This window comes from Mustela erminea, chromosome 15 (genome assembly GCF_009829155.1).
Source record: "Mustela erminea isolate mMusErm1 chromosome 15, mMusErm1.Pri, whole genome shotgun sequence".
Lineage (NCBI taxonomy): Eukaryota > Metazoa > Chordata > Mammalia > Carnivora > Mustelidae > Mustela > Mustela erminea.
The window spans coordinates 56,624,637-56,637,824 of record NC_045628.1 but is presented as its reverse complement, the minus strand read 5'-3'; positions in this window follow the sequence as shown (position 1 = coordinate 56,637,824).

The following is a 13,188-nucleotide window of genomic DNA, read 5'->3' as shown; positions in this document are numbered from 1 at the left end:
AAGATTCGGGTCAAGGCTGAATGTTTAACTAGCTGCTGTGAGATCAAATGAGGGGAGAGGACCATAGATATGCAACACAATAATGCCTGGTCTGTTCTTGAATCCAAGAACCGAGAGAGCTAAGGAAGAAGTGCCTGGAGGATCCAGCAGTCACCAGCTGGCCCTGCAAGGATGGGAGGAAGATAAGAACAAGGAAACCGAGTGACAGCAGTTTGCATGGGGTATTTTAATCTTGTGGAGCACTGGCATAGAAATATACACCTGCAAACAAGGCAGAGGTTGCTCTAGGTTGTTCTAGGTATACTAGAAATGTGGTGTACAATATACTAATTCTTCAGCTTCAGACAATAATGCTCCTTTCTGTATGGACAAGTATTGTCTGGTTCCCCCACCCCCACCAAAAAAAGTACAAATTTCTTAAAATGAATCTACTTTGATACTTTGTATTACAAGTCATCTCCTGTTTTCAGCTGGTGATTAACTAATTCCCAGAAGTTCTAGAGGCCATGACAAATACAATTAGTTTTAATTCTCTTCTATACTTCTTACAAATGTACTTGAGTCAAGAATTGCTACCCTTTCCCATAAAATCATTCAAACTGATATAATGAAAGCTCATATTGCAAAAACCTGTACATATATAAGATACACATTTGTGTTCATACTGTGTGCATGTGTGGGTGTTGGTGTGCAAGAGGAAATAAGACAGGATTGACTGCATAGGCTATCTTGGGAAAATGACAAAGATGAGGTCAGAGGAGCTTCATACCCAAATGATCAAGGTCCCATATCACAATAGATGACATTTTGTGCTTTTCAGATTTCACTTTTAATCTCTTGATCAAAAATCCTATGAGTAAAGCAGCATGGCAGTTCATCTCATTTACTTCACACAAGATGGTGAAGAAAGTTTTCAACGACATTTGGGGGGGCCAAGGGAAAAGGCCACTTTTATATGCTCTTTCTAGAGGGAAATTTGCCAACTCCTATCCAAGCTGAAGAAATGGGGAGAGAGAAGAGAGATCTCTCTCTTTTTTTAATTTATTTATTTGAGAAAGAGAAAGTGAGTGCGGGTGCCCAAGAGAGGGGGTGGAGGGGGGAGCACAGGGGGAGAACCTCCAAGCAGACATGGAGAGAAGATGGACACAACCTAAATATTTTTCGGTTATAAAAGAAGTCTTGGGACGCCTGGGTGGCTCAGTTGGTTAAGCAGCTGCCTTCGGCTCAGGTCATGATCCCAGCGTCCTGGGATCGAGTCCCACATCAGGCTCCTTGCTCAGCAGGGAGCCTGCTTCTCCCTCTGCCTCTGCCTGCCATTCTGTCTGCCTGTGCTCGCTCTCTCCCCCCCCCTCTGATAAATAAATGAAATCTTTAAAAAAATAAAAATAAAAAAATAAAAAATAAATAAAAGAAGTCTTGCTCCTGTTATCTACTGCTACCTAGCTGACCAAACCAAAACTTTGTGGCCTAAAAATGGCCCACCATTTTGTTATCTTCCATAATTGTACGCATCAGAAAAGTCTATAGGGCACAGCAGAGAAGACACATGTCTGCCCACCACATCTGGAAACCACAGCTGGGGTGACTCAAATGGCTACAGCCTGGACCTCCGGGGGGCTGTCTGCACATCTCTGCACCCTCACAGGTCTCTCCACAGGCCTTCTCCAGCACGAAGAGTATCTGGACTTCTTACAGCAGCCTGAGGCTTGGAGAGACTGTTCCCAGAGGCTTCTGACCTCCCCTTCAAAGACAATGGGTCACTTCCGCTGCACCCTGTCAGGAGAGACTCAACAGGCAGGCCAGATCTAGGAGGCAAATGACTCCACTTCCCAGTGGAAGGAGTTGCAAAGAACAGGCAGCATTTTGAATCTACCACACAAGGGTGAATTTGGTAACCGTTGAAAAAAATGAAATGTTTTATCAATTCTGCTTCCATGCAACCCTATGGATTACCCAGGGGCACAAGGAAGCTTCTGAAAGTGATGGAAATGTCCTGGTTTTATCAAATGTTATCTTGTATCTATTAAATGTCCCATCTCTGTTGTGGTCGTGGTCTCACAACTGTACACATGGGTCAGAATGGGTCAAACTGCACAGTTAAATAGTATATGTTTGCACATGCGACACATTCATTACACCTTGATAAAACTGGGGCGAGGGGGAATGAAGCAAATCTGTAAGAAATGACATGGAAGAAGATTCGTCATATATTATTGAATGAAGAACGCAAGCTTCCAGAGCACCTGGGTGGTTCAGTCAATTAAGTATCCAACTCTGGATGTCAGCTCGGGCTGTGATCTCAGGGTTTTGAGATGGAGCCCAATGTCGGGCTCTATCCTGGGCATAGAACCTGCTTAACATTCTCTCTCTCCCTCTGTCCCTCCCCATCCACTTCCTCTCTCCCTCTCTAAAAAAGGAAGAAACCAAGCAAGTAAGCAAGCTGTGAAACAATATAAATATAATCCCACATTTAGTTTAAAAATCACACAGGTACACAGAAGAAAAAGAAAGGTCTGAAAAGATAAGTAGAGCAACTTGTTTTATATATATATATGTAGTTATCCCCTATGAGTTGTATTGGCAGAGCAGATAGAAGGGTATAGGGCAAGGGCTTCATTATTCTAAGATTTTTTTCTTAAGATTTTATTTATTTATTTGAGAGAGAGACCACAGAGGGAGAAGCAGATTCCCCACCCAGCAGAAAGCCCAGTGAGGGTCTTGATAGGACCCTGAGATCAGGACCTGAGCCAAAGGCAAACACTTAACCCACTGAGCCACCCAGGTGCCCCTTTAAGATTGTTTTTGAAAAAGAATTGTTAGGGGTGTCTGGGTGGCTCAGTGGGTTAAAGCCTCTGCCTTAGGCTCAGGTCAGGATCCCAGGGTCCTGGGATCAAGTCCCGCATGGAGCTCCCTGCTCAAGCAGGGAGCCAGCTTCCCCGCCCCCCCGCCACCTGCCTGCCTCTCTGTCTACTTGTGATCTCTGTCTGTCAAATAAATAAATAAAATCTTAAAAAAAAAAAAAAGAATTGTTAAAGAATGAACATACACTGGGGATGAGACAAAGTGAATTGTAGTTTGAGCTCTGCTGCTAACTAGCTCTGAGTCCGTATCTTCGTTTCCTAAAACAACATGTACTTGTTCACAGCAATACTCCATCGAGTCCACTCTTCACACCCACCCAAATCACACAACCCCTCCCCGTGCCTCCCATCACCAAGCTCATGAGGAGGAGGGCCTCTCTGGGCCAGGGAGCACAAGCAATCGCCTGCAGCTGGCCAGCTGGGAGCAGCAGTTCTGACCTGAATCGAGGGTGCAAGGCAATGCATGTTTTCCACTCTGCTGGGGCCTCTTTTCAGGCTACCTCATTTGTGTTCTGGGGGACTGTGTTCATCCCTAATGTTCTACAACCTGTGAGCAACCATTATTGCAAAACTATCATAAGGAAACTGAAAGGGTTCACTTGATGGTTATTAAAATATGTATTTTTCAGTGGTTTGAGGAGCCTTTCAGAAAAGGGTGGAGGAAAAGAGATCTACTGCTGCCCTCTGACATGAAGAACGTTGGCATAGACATCACAGTAGCCTTGGAATTCAGCGACAGCTGGGGAAATGGAGGCACGTTAGGCCTTCAAAGGACTGACCAAGCCAAGCGCTGGAAACCCATCTCCAGTGGCCTCTGCTCCTCTTAATCCCGCACACAGTACTCACTCAGCTTGCATTTCCACTGCCAGGACCCCGAGCAGTTACAGGTATAAAATCTGTAAAAGTTGTTAACATGCACCCCTGGGAAATCTCAGACAAATGAGCCCTGGTCCAAGGTTTGAAATGGGGGGCCCTCCTCCCCCAACACACACCAGAGCAGGTTCCCTCCTTGCTCCTATCTGCAGGGACGGCGGGGAGCGCAGGTCCTGGTGATCCGTGAAGGCCTTCTACGGGTGGAGACTGGGCTTGGAGCTCTCGGGTTTAAAACTAACAGCCTGGTATGTGAATTTTTTGTGCGGGAATAAAAACACAACAACAAAAAAAGCAAGAAACGTATGTGTTCTCTTTCGAATGAAAGAACTTTCACGATTGCAGCATGGGTAAAAGGCAGGTACGCGACCAGCCTCATCTCTAGGCTGTATTTTTACATTTTCGTCTGCAGATTTCATTACGTGTGGCTGGCATTTTGTTGTACACAACCGACAACCCTAAAGAGGGGAACGAGGAGAGAAACATTTTCTGAATTTTTTACGTATTTATTTTGACTTCCTTACCGGGATGTGAGCTTGCTAAAGAACAGCTGTGGCCCTATGACGCAGAGCAGCTGTGTCTGCGGTGCTGGGTCCTGGCTTCCCTTCCCTCGCCCGCTCCTGAGCCCCAATTCCGCGGACTTGGGGTTAGCCGCTCAGGCAGAGACGGCGGCCGCTGCGCTCAGGGGCGCCCCCAGGTGGCGGCTGCTGATCCGCGGGCGCCCGACCTTCCACTCGCGACATTCGCGGGGAAGAGCCCGCGCTCTCCCCGGCCCGGGGCTGCGACTCCGGTCCAGGCAAACCCTGCCAACTCCGGGTGAGGAGCGCCGAGACAGCCCTTGCCCATCAGTAATGGGCTGCTTGGGGACCTCCTGTCCATTCTTGGCAGATTCGAGACAGCCACCGCTCAGCTAGAGAACGCAGGCCTCGGATTTCTTTATTTATCCCAAACGCTGCTTGAGCGCTACATTCAGAGCTGCCAGGTTGCAGGTCTTCCCTGGGGGTCTCGTGGTTAGGATTCGGCGCTCTCAGAGCTGCCAGGTCTACCCCAGGGTCTGCAGCCCGGGGTGTTGCCAGCTTTTGCCTGTCCTTGCCTCTGTGCTCACACCATGCTTCACAGCCCCACCACCCAAGGCTGAACCCTGGATCTCCTCTACACATGAATATGGGCAAATTGAACCTCTGCGCCTCTGTGTCCTGGTAGGAAAATGCGCACTAACTAAAAATAATTTTAAAATAAAATATATATGTGTGTGTGTGTGTGTGTGTGTGTGTGTGTGTACACATATATATATAATCTCAGGAATTTTGGAAATTAGGATATGGACATAGATATAGATATATATATGAAAGCCTTAGAATCAAACATGGGAGGTGCTTAGTAAGATTTAGCTGTTGAAGAAGGGAGGGGAGAGGGGAAGGAAGAAGAAAGAGGAGAGGGAGGAGAGGAGGGAAGAGAAACTGCCTAGTTGTTTAGATTTTAATCCCTCTGGAATTCTCCAGGCTGACCCTCCAAAGCCTCCAGGACAGGGTCACAGCTGTACCTCTGCCTGTGAGCATTTTCCAGAAATGCACTGTGCGCATTCCAAGGATAAATTCCTCAGCTGCTTTCCAGGCATTCTTCTGTGTCACACCCTAGGGAGATCTGATGCAGTCCCAAAAGCAAAAGTGGGGAGGGGGGAGAGGTCTATTTCAACCTGGTTCTCAAGCAGGGTAGGGCTCCAGACAGGGAAGCCCTGATTTTGACGACCACCCCTCCCCATAAGGAGTCATCGTCATACACCAGGGTGATCCAAGGTGAGTGCCTTGCACCTGAGTCGGCAACACTGATGGAGGCCTTCCTTCCTCCACGGGGTCAGGGCAGCCCCAAGCAGCCTCCTGGTGGTCTTCGCAGTTTCTGGCTAAATGCACAGCGACTTCAGCCTTCGTTCTCAGAGTACAAATAGCACCAGCCAGTACTTGGCTGTGTTCCCAAATGAGGACTTTGACTTCTTAAAGAATAGAAGTTAGAGCTGGAAGAGAGTCTAAAGATATCATCAAACCCCTCCGTTCCACAGAGGAGCAGACTGAGGTGTACAGAGATGAGATGACGAGCCCAAAGTCCTCCAGGTGATTAGTGTCAAATGCCAGTTAGAACTCAGATAACCTGACTTGTGCGGCTGATGGTCTCATACTACCTCAGAGTTTCTCCAAGTTAAGCGATGTGCAAAGCCCTTTAAAGAAAATTAGATTACCAACGTTTATGTAAAGTGTTGTAGGATGTTTCTTAAGTATGCACAAGAAGTATGACTTGTGGTTAAGTATGTCCTGCTGTCCTACAGGTGACAGTCCCTGTCACCTGCTACAAGAATCTGAAACTCCACATTCCAGAACCATGCCTTTGCTTCTTAAGATTTTCCATCCATGAGGATCTTAGGATGGGGCACTGGTGAGGGAAAAATGTGTAAGGGACAAGCAGCAGGGTTGTACCAGGTCAGGAAAGGGTGGGAAGCAGAACAGATAGGACATAGGGATCCAAAGACCTTCTTAAAGTGGGTACTGCAAAAATTCACCTTGGTCAACCCCACTCAGTGATTAAGATCGGAACACTTCAGGGCCCTGCTCATAAAGCAACATTGCAAAGCTAGCCCATGTTATAGTTACAAAGTATCTCCCATCTGCTTCCCACTTTAACTCTGGGAAAGAGTTGGTAGATACCATCCATCCCCAGTGAATGAATGAAGAACTGAACCCCAGGCAGGTTTGTGACCTACTAAGCTGATGATCAGCAGAGGGCAGAATTATCACTAGAACAGGGTTGCCCGACAAGGCCTTCTCTCTCCCCTCTACACTAACAGTATGAAAGTGAGTGACACGGGGACGTACATTGGAACCAGTTAGTCCTTTTCTGTAACGGGACATTCTAGCAAGGATGGGTCTTAAGGGCGACTGTTACAAATTCAAAGAAACACCTCCAGGAGGAAAGGGCTTAAAGCTTTGGTATGTTCTGTTCTATCTATAATAAGGCAGGAGTAGTTCAAGTCCCAAACACTAAATCATGGCATCATAGAGGAGGTAAGATAAAACAGGAGGCTTCTCGGATCATGCTCCATTTGCTATCTTCACTTACCATAAAGTTGCAAAATGGAATAATTTAAAAAGAAAATATTCTTATGCACACCTGCAACTCCGTCTTGAATTTTCAGAGCACGTTAATTTGGAATTGCTGAATTTCTTCATGTATAATCACTAGAACCACTTCTCCTGGGATAGTATTTGTAGTTTTATCGAGTGTTTGAAGATCTGCTTGCTTTTGCAAGTTATTTCCTTGCTGATTCTATCAATTTCTTTTACACATCAGTGAACTGGACAAATCACCTTAAACTTTGACAATTTATTTAAACATAGCTAAGACTTTATTTCATGCTAAGAGAAGAATTGCTGTCCTGGACCAGACAAGTGGTCCTCCAGCTTAGAATTTAGAATCAATATTTAGAGTCAAGTCATATTTGAAGATACACATAATTGCCTTCCAATATTTCGACCTCAAAAACCTATGAGGTGCAACTTGGCTAGTCATAAAATTAAAACAATGCAATAAAGTCATTATCACATGCTGGTGAGGAGAATAAACATTGATAAAACATCTTTGGAAACATCTGTCAGTGGCAGTTTTTAAAAATTACTTCTTCTGGGTTTTTGGTTGTTTTTTTTTTTTTAATTTTATGTATTTATTTGTCATAGAGAGCATAAAACCAGCAGGCAGGGGGAGAAGCAGACTCCCCACTGAGCAGGGAGCCTGATGTGGGACTCATTCCCAGGACCCCAAGATCATGACCTGAGCCAAAGGCGGCTGCCCAACTGACTGAGACACTCAGATGTCCCTCTTTGGGCTTTTTAAACAACTGGTAATCTTAAATATTAAAAAAAAAAAATCTTTATATACAAAGATGTTCATCATGGGATACCAACAAACATTTGGAAGCAATTTAAGTCAGAACTATAGTAAACCTGTTTGATGGTCTACTAGGCAGTCATTTTGTTTTTTTTAATTTTGTTTATTTATATGACAGACAGAGATCACAAGTAGGCAGAGAGGCAGGCAGAGAGAGAGAGGGAAGCAGGCTCCCTGCTGAGCAGAGAGCCCAATGTGGGGCCTGATCCCAGCACCCTGGGATCATGACCTGAGCTGAAAGCAGAGGCTTAACCCACTGAGCCACCCAGGCGCCCCAACCATCATTTTAAACTGCTTCCATTTTACTTGTATTTTCTGTTTTTAAATATTGTTAAGTGTGTATTTGTCACAGTGTGCATATATTATTTACTCCTATATATTTTTATGTGTGTGGGGGGGTTGTGTGGGTGTCTTATAGGTGTGTGTTATACTGTTAGGGATCTCAAACCATAACCAATTCATTCATGAACTCAACCACTTATTAAACATTTAGTGTGTATCTACTATGTGTCAGGTGTTGTGCTAACGAGTCTGAGTAGTCAATACTAAAGAACATTCCCTGCCTTCAAGGACCTTAAAATCTAGTGAGAGAGACAGAGAAGTACTGGAAAGTACAATACAATATATGATTGTATAGATCATATACATTATTTCAATATATCATTGGAGTAAACATGAGATGATATTATATAAGACACTGAAGCAAAGCATCTAATCCATTCTTGGAAGGTAGGTTTATTTCCTGCAGGAAAGAACATCTAAGCACTGTGCTTGGCATACAGTAGATGCTCAATAAATGCATTTTGAATGAATTGGTATCAGAAGGGCAATGGGGACAAACAGAGGAGAAACCCTTTCAAGACAAAGGAAACATCACGTGCTCATGCCCAGAAGCCAGAGTATAGAACACTTTCAGGAAGTCATAAATTGTCCAGTATGGCTGGGAAGTGGAGTTGAGTTTAGAAAAGTGACAAGAGATGAAGCCCAACGAGTGCATAGAGACAAATCTATAAAACCCTGGATGTCATGCTAAGGAGTCTGGCCTCTACGCTGAAGAGAACGAGCAGCGAGGACATTGCCAGGTGCGTCATGTGGAAAGGTCCTGGACAGAAGGACACATGCAATGACAGGAGCCCAGTCGGGAGGTAGGGACGCAGCAGAGACTGTTTCAGTTGTCTAGAAGACCTGAATACAGGAAAGTCCGTGGAGAAAGGCAGATGCCTGGAAGACATTTTAGGATAAAATCCACAGGGCTTGAGGTTTCACTGAGCGTGAAGTAAAATGGACAGGAGGAGAGGGGGCCTGGCAGTGGAACGTGATACACAGGGGCACCGTGGTTTCCACAGGATGGAGCACAAGCACTTGCTGGAGGTGTGAGAAGGTGGCTCGGACTCCCCAGGCATGGGGTTCTGCTGCATGGCTTCCTTGCCCTCAAGCCACACCTGTGGCATCACTGGGATTTCCCTATGGCCAGAGGAAGGAAAGACCTAGGTCTGCTTATAGATGGTTTTGAGCCACACACAGGCACCAGCTAAAAGTGAACAGCTGCCATGTGTCGGCCCCAGTCAGAAGCGTTGCTGGAAAAGAACTGGAGAAGAAAATCTTCTGACTGCTCAGACTTCCAACAGCACCTCTGTACCACCAGCCTGGAGGTCTTGAATCCATGACCACAGCCCAGGTGGTTAGTCTTCATTGGTCCCCCCAGATCTTTTCCATCTCCTTGTGTCATGCTGTATTTGAAGAAATGTCTTTTAATCAGGTTTCCAGGGGCGCCTGGGTGGGTCAGTTGGTTGAGCGTCTGACTTTTGGTATCAGTTCAGGTCATGATCGCAGGGAGATTAGATCAAGCCCCGCGTGGGGCTCCACACTCAGCTGGGGGTCTACTTGGGATTCTTTCTCCCCCTCCCTCTGCCTCTCTTCCCACTCATTCTCCTTCTGCCTCAAGCAAATAAATAAATCTTTTTTTTTTTTTTTTTTAATGGCAATTACTGGGACACCTGGATGGCTCAGTCAGTTAAGCATCTGCCTTTGGCTCAGCTCATGATCTCAGGGTCCTGGGATTAAGTCCTGCACTGGGCTCCTCACTCAGTGGGGAGTCTGCATCTCCCTCTGCCTGCTATTCCCCTTGCTTGTGTGCTCTCTCTCTGACACATAAATAAAATCTTAAAAAAAAAAAAAAGAAAGATTAAAAAAAAAAAGCTTTAGTTTGTTTTGGCCACACAATGTATAAAGAAATTTGTGACATAAACAACCAAAAGGCTGAGGACAGAGCTGTAAAGAAGCAGAGTTTTTGTACATTATTAAATTTAAGCTGGTACAAATTCAAATTAAAGTGCTGTAATTTTAGAACGTTGAATGTAATCCCCATGGTAACCACAAAGAAAATTTCTGTAGAATATACAGAAAAGGAAACAAGAAAAGAAATAGAACATATTACTGCAAAAAGTCAAGTAAACATAAGATAAGACAGTCATGTGAGAAATGAGGGATAAAAAATTATAAGGCATACAGAAAACAACATAATGATAGAAGTCCTTCCTTATCAATAATTGCTTTAAATGTAAATGGATTAAACTCTCCACTCAAAAGACACAGATTGGAAGAGGGACGCCTGGGTGGCTCAGTTGGTTAAGTGACTGCCTTCGGCTCAGGTCATGATCCTGGAGATCCGGGATTGAGTCCCACCTTGGGCTCCCTGCTTGGTGGGGAGTCTGCTTCTCCTTCCAAACCTCCCCTTCTTGTGCTCGCTCTCTCATTCTCTCTCTTTCAAATAAATAAATAAATATGTATATCTTTAAGGGGAAAAAAAAGACAAAAATCGGAAGAACGGATTGAAAACACAAGATCCAGGGCACCTGCATGGCTCAGGCAGTTAAGCATCTGCCTTTGGCTTAGGTCATGATCCCAGGGTTCTGGGATCGAGTCCTGCATCAGGCTCCCTGGTCAGCGGGGAGCCTGCTTCTCCCTCAGCCTCTGCCTGCTGCTCCCCCTGCTCTGTCAAATAAATAAACAAAATCTTAAAAAAAAAAAAAAAAAACCACACACACAAGATCCAAATATATGCTATATATAAGAGATTCATTGAGATCCAAAGACCAAACAAGCAGAAAATAAATGGAAGAAGACAATCCGTAGGAATAGTGACCGAGAGAGCAAGAATGGCTGTATCAACATTAGACAAAATAGACTTAAGTCGGGAGAGCTTACAAGAGAGAAAGAAGAACATTGAATATTAATATAAGGTTAAATTTAGTAAGACAATATATAACAATTATAAACATTTACACACCTAATGACAAGCCATCAAAATTTTTGAAGCAAAAACTGACAAAACTGAAGGGAGAAAGAGACAGTTCTCCAGTAATAGTTGGAGATTTCAATACCCCACTCAAAATAATAGATAAAACAACTAAACAGAAGATAAATAAGGAAATAAAGGACATAACACAATAAAGCACTAGATCTAACAGGCATATATAGAACACTCTAACCAACAACAGAATACACATTCTATTTAAGTGCACATGAAACATTTTCTAGGAAAACCATGTTAGGTCACAAATTAAGTCTCAATAGATTAAAAAAAATAAATAAATGGTCACAGTAGGATGAAATTAGAAACCAGTAACAAGGGGTGCCTGGCTGCCTTAGTCAGTGGAGCATGTAACTCTTGATATTAGAGTTGCAAATTCAATCCCCAGGTTGAGTGTACAGACTACATAAAATCTTTTACAAAATAAGAAAGAAAGGAAAACAGAAAAATTCCTCAAAATTATAGAAATTGAACAACACACTTTTAAGCAACCAATGGATCAAAGAAATTAGAAAGGAAATTAGAAATACTTAGAAACAAATGAGGGTTCAGTCGGTTAAGCAACTGACTCCTGATTTCGACTCAGGTCATGATCTCAGGGTCACGGGATCAAGCCCCGTGTCAGGCTCCATGCTGACAGGGAGCCTGCTTTGGATTCTCTCTCCCTCTGCCCCTCTCTTTTGCTCCTCTCCCTCTGCTCGTGCACACGTTCACTCTCTTTCTCTCAAAAGGACGGAAGGAAGGTAGAAGGGATGGAGGAAGGGAGAAAAGTAGAAAGGAAGGGAGGACGGGGGAAGGGAAGGACTTAGAGATAAATGAAAGTGAAAATACAATTTGCCAAAACATATGGGATGCAGTGAAACAGTGCAAAAGGAGAAATTTATAGCTATAAACACATTCAGAAACAAGAAAAATCTCAGATCAACCACCTAACTTTATAACTTAGAGAACTAGAAAAGAAGAAAGAACTAAACTCAAAGCTAGCAAAATGAAGGAAATAATAAAGACTCCAGCAGAGATCAATGAAATTGAGACTAGAAAACGGGGCACCAGCCTGGCTTAGTTGTTGGAACATTTGACTCTTGCTCTCAGGGTTGAATCTGAGTTCCACACTAGGCGTACAGTTTGCTTAAAAATAAAATTTAAGGGGCACTTGGGTGGCTCAGTTGGTTAAGCAACTGCCTTCAGCTCAGGTCATGATCCCAGGACCTTAGGATTGAGCCTGGTGTGGGGCTCCCTACTCCTCGGGAAGCCTGTTTCTCCCTCTCCCACTCCCCCTGCTTGTGTTCTCTCTCTTGTTGTCTCTCTGTCAAATAAAATCTTTTAACAAGAATAATAAAAAAATAATAAAATTTTAAAAATTAATTCAAGATGAACCACCTGCCTAAATCTAACACAATAAAGACTAAAACAGTAAGACTCTTAAAAGAAACAGTACAGGGGCACCTGGGTGGCTCAGTGGGTTAAAGCCTCTGCCTTCAGCTCAGGTCATGATCTCAGGGTCAGCAGGGAGCCTGCTTCCCCACCCCCCCGTCTGCCTCTCTGCCTACTTGTACTGTCTGTAAAATAAATAAACAAAAAGTTAAAAAAAAAAAAAGAAAGAAAGAAAGAAAGAAAGAAACAGTACAGGGGCACCTGGGTGGCTCAGTGGGTTGGGCCTCTGCCTTCAGCTCAGGTCATAATCTCAGGGTCCTGAGATCGAGTCCAGCATCGGGCTTCTCTGCTCAGCAGGGAGCCTGGTTCCCCCCTCCCTCTCTGCCTGCCTCTCTGCCTATTTGTGATCTCTCTCTCTGTCAAATAAATAAATAAAATCTTTCAAAAAATCATCTTAAAAAAAAAAAACCATACAAAAGCTTTACCACATTGGATTCTGAAATGATTTCTTAGATAGAACAGCAAAGGCACAGGTAACAATAAAAATAGCCAAATTAGATTTCATGAAAATTAAAAAATTTTGTGTATCAAAAGACACTGGCAATAAAGCAAAAAGGCAATTCACAGATTGGGAGAAAATATCTGCAAATCATGAAACTCCTGAAACACAACAACAAAAAACAACATAATTCAAAAATAAAGGACCTGAATAAACATTTCTCCAAAGAGGGTATGCAAATGGCCATCAAGCCATGATATTCAGTGTCACTAATCAGCCGAGAAATGCACATCACAAGATATCACCTCATACACAGTAGGATAGCTGCTCTCAAAAAC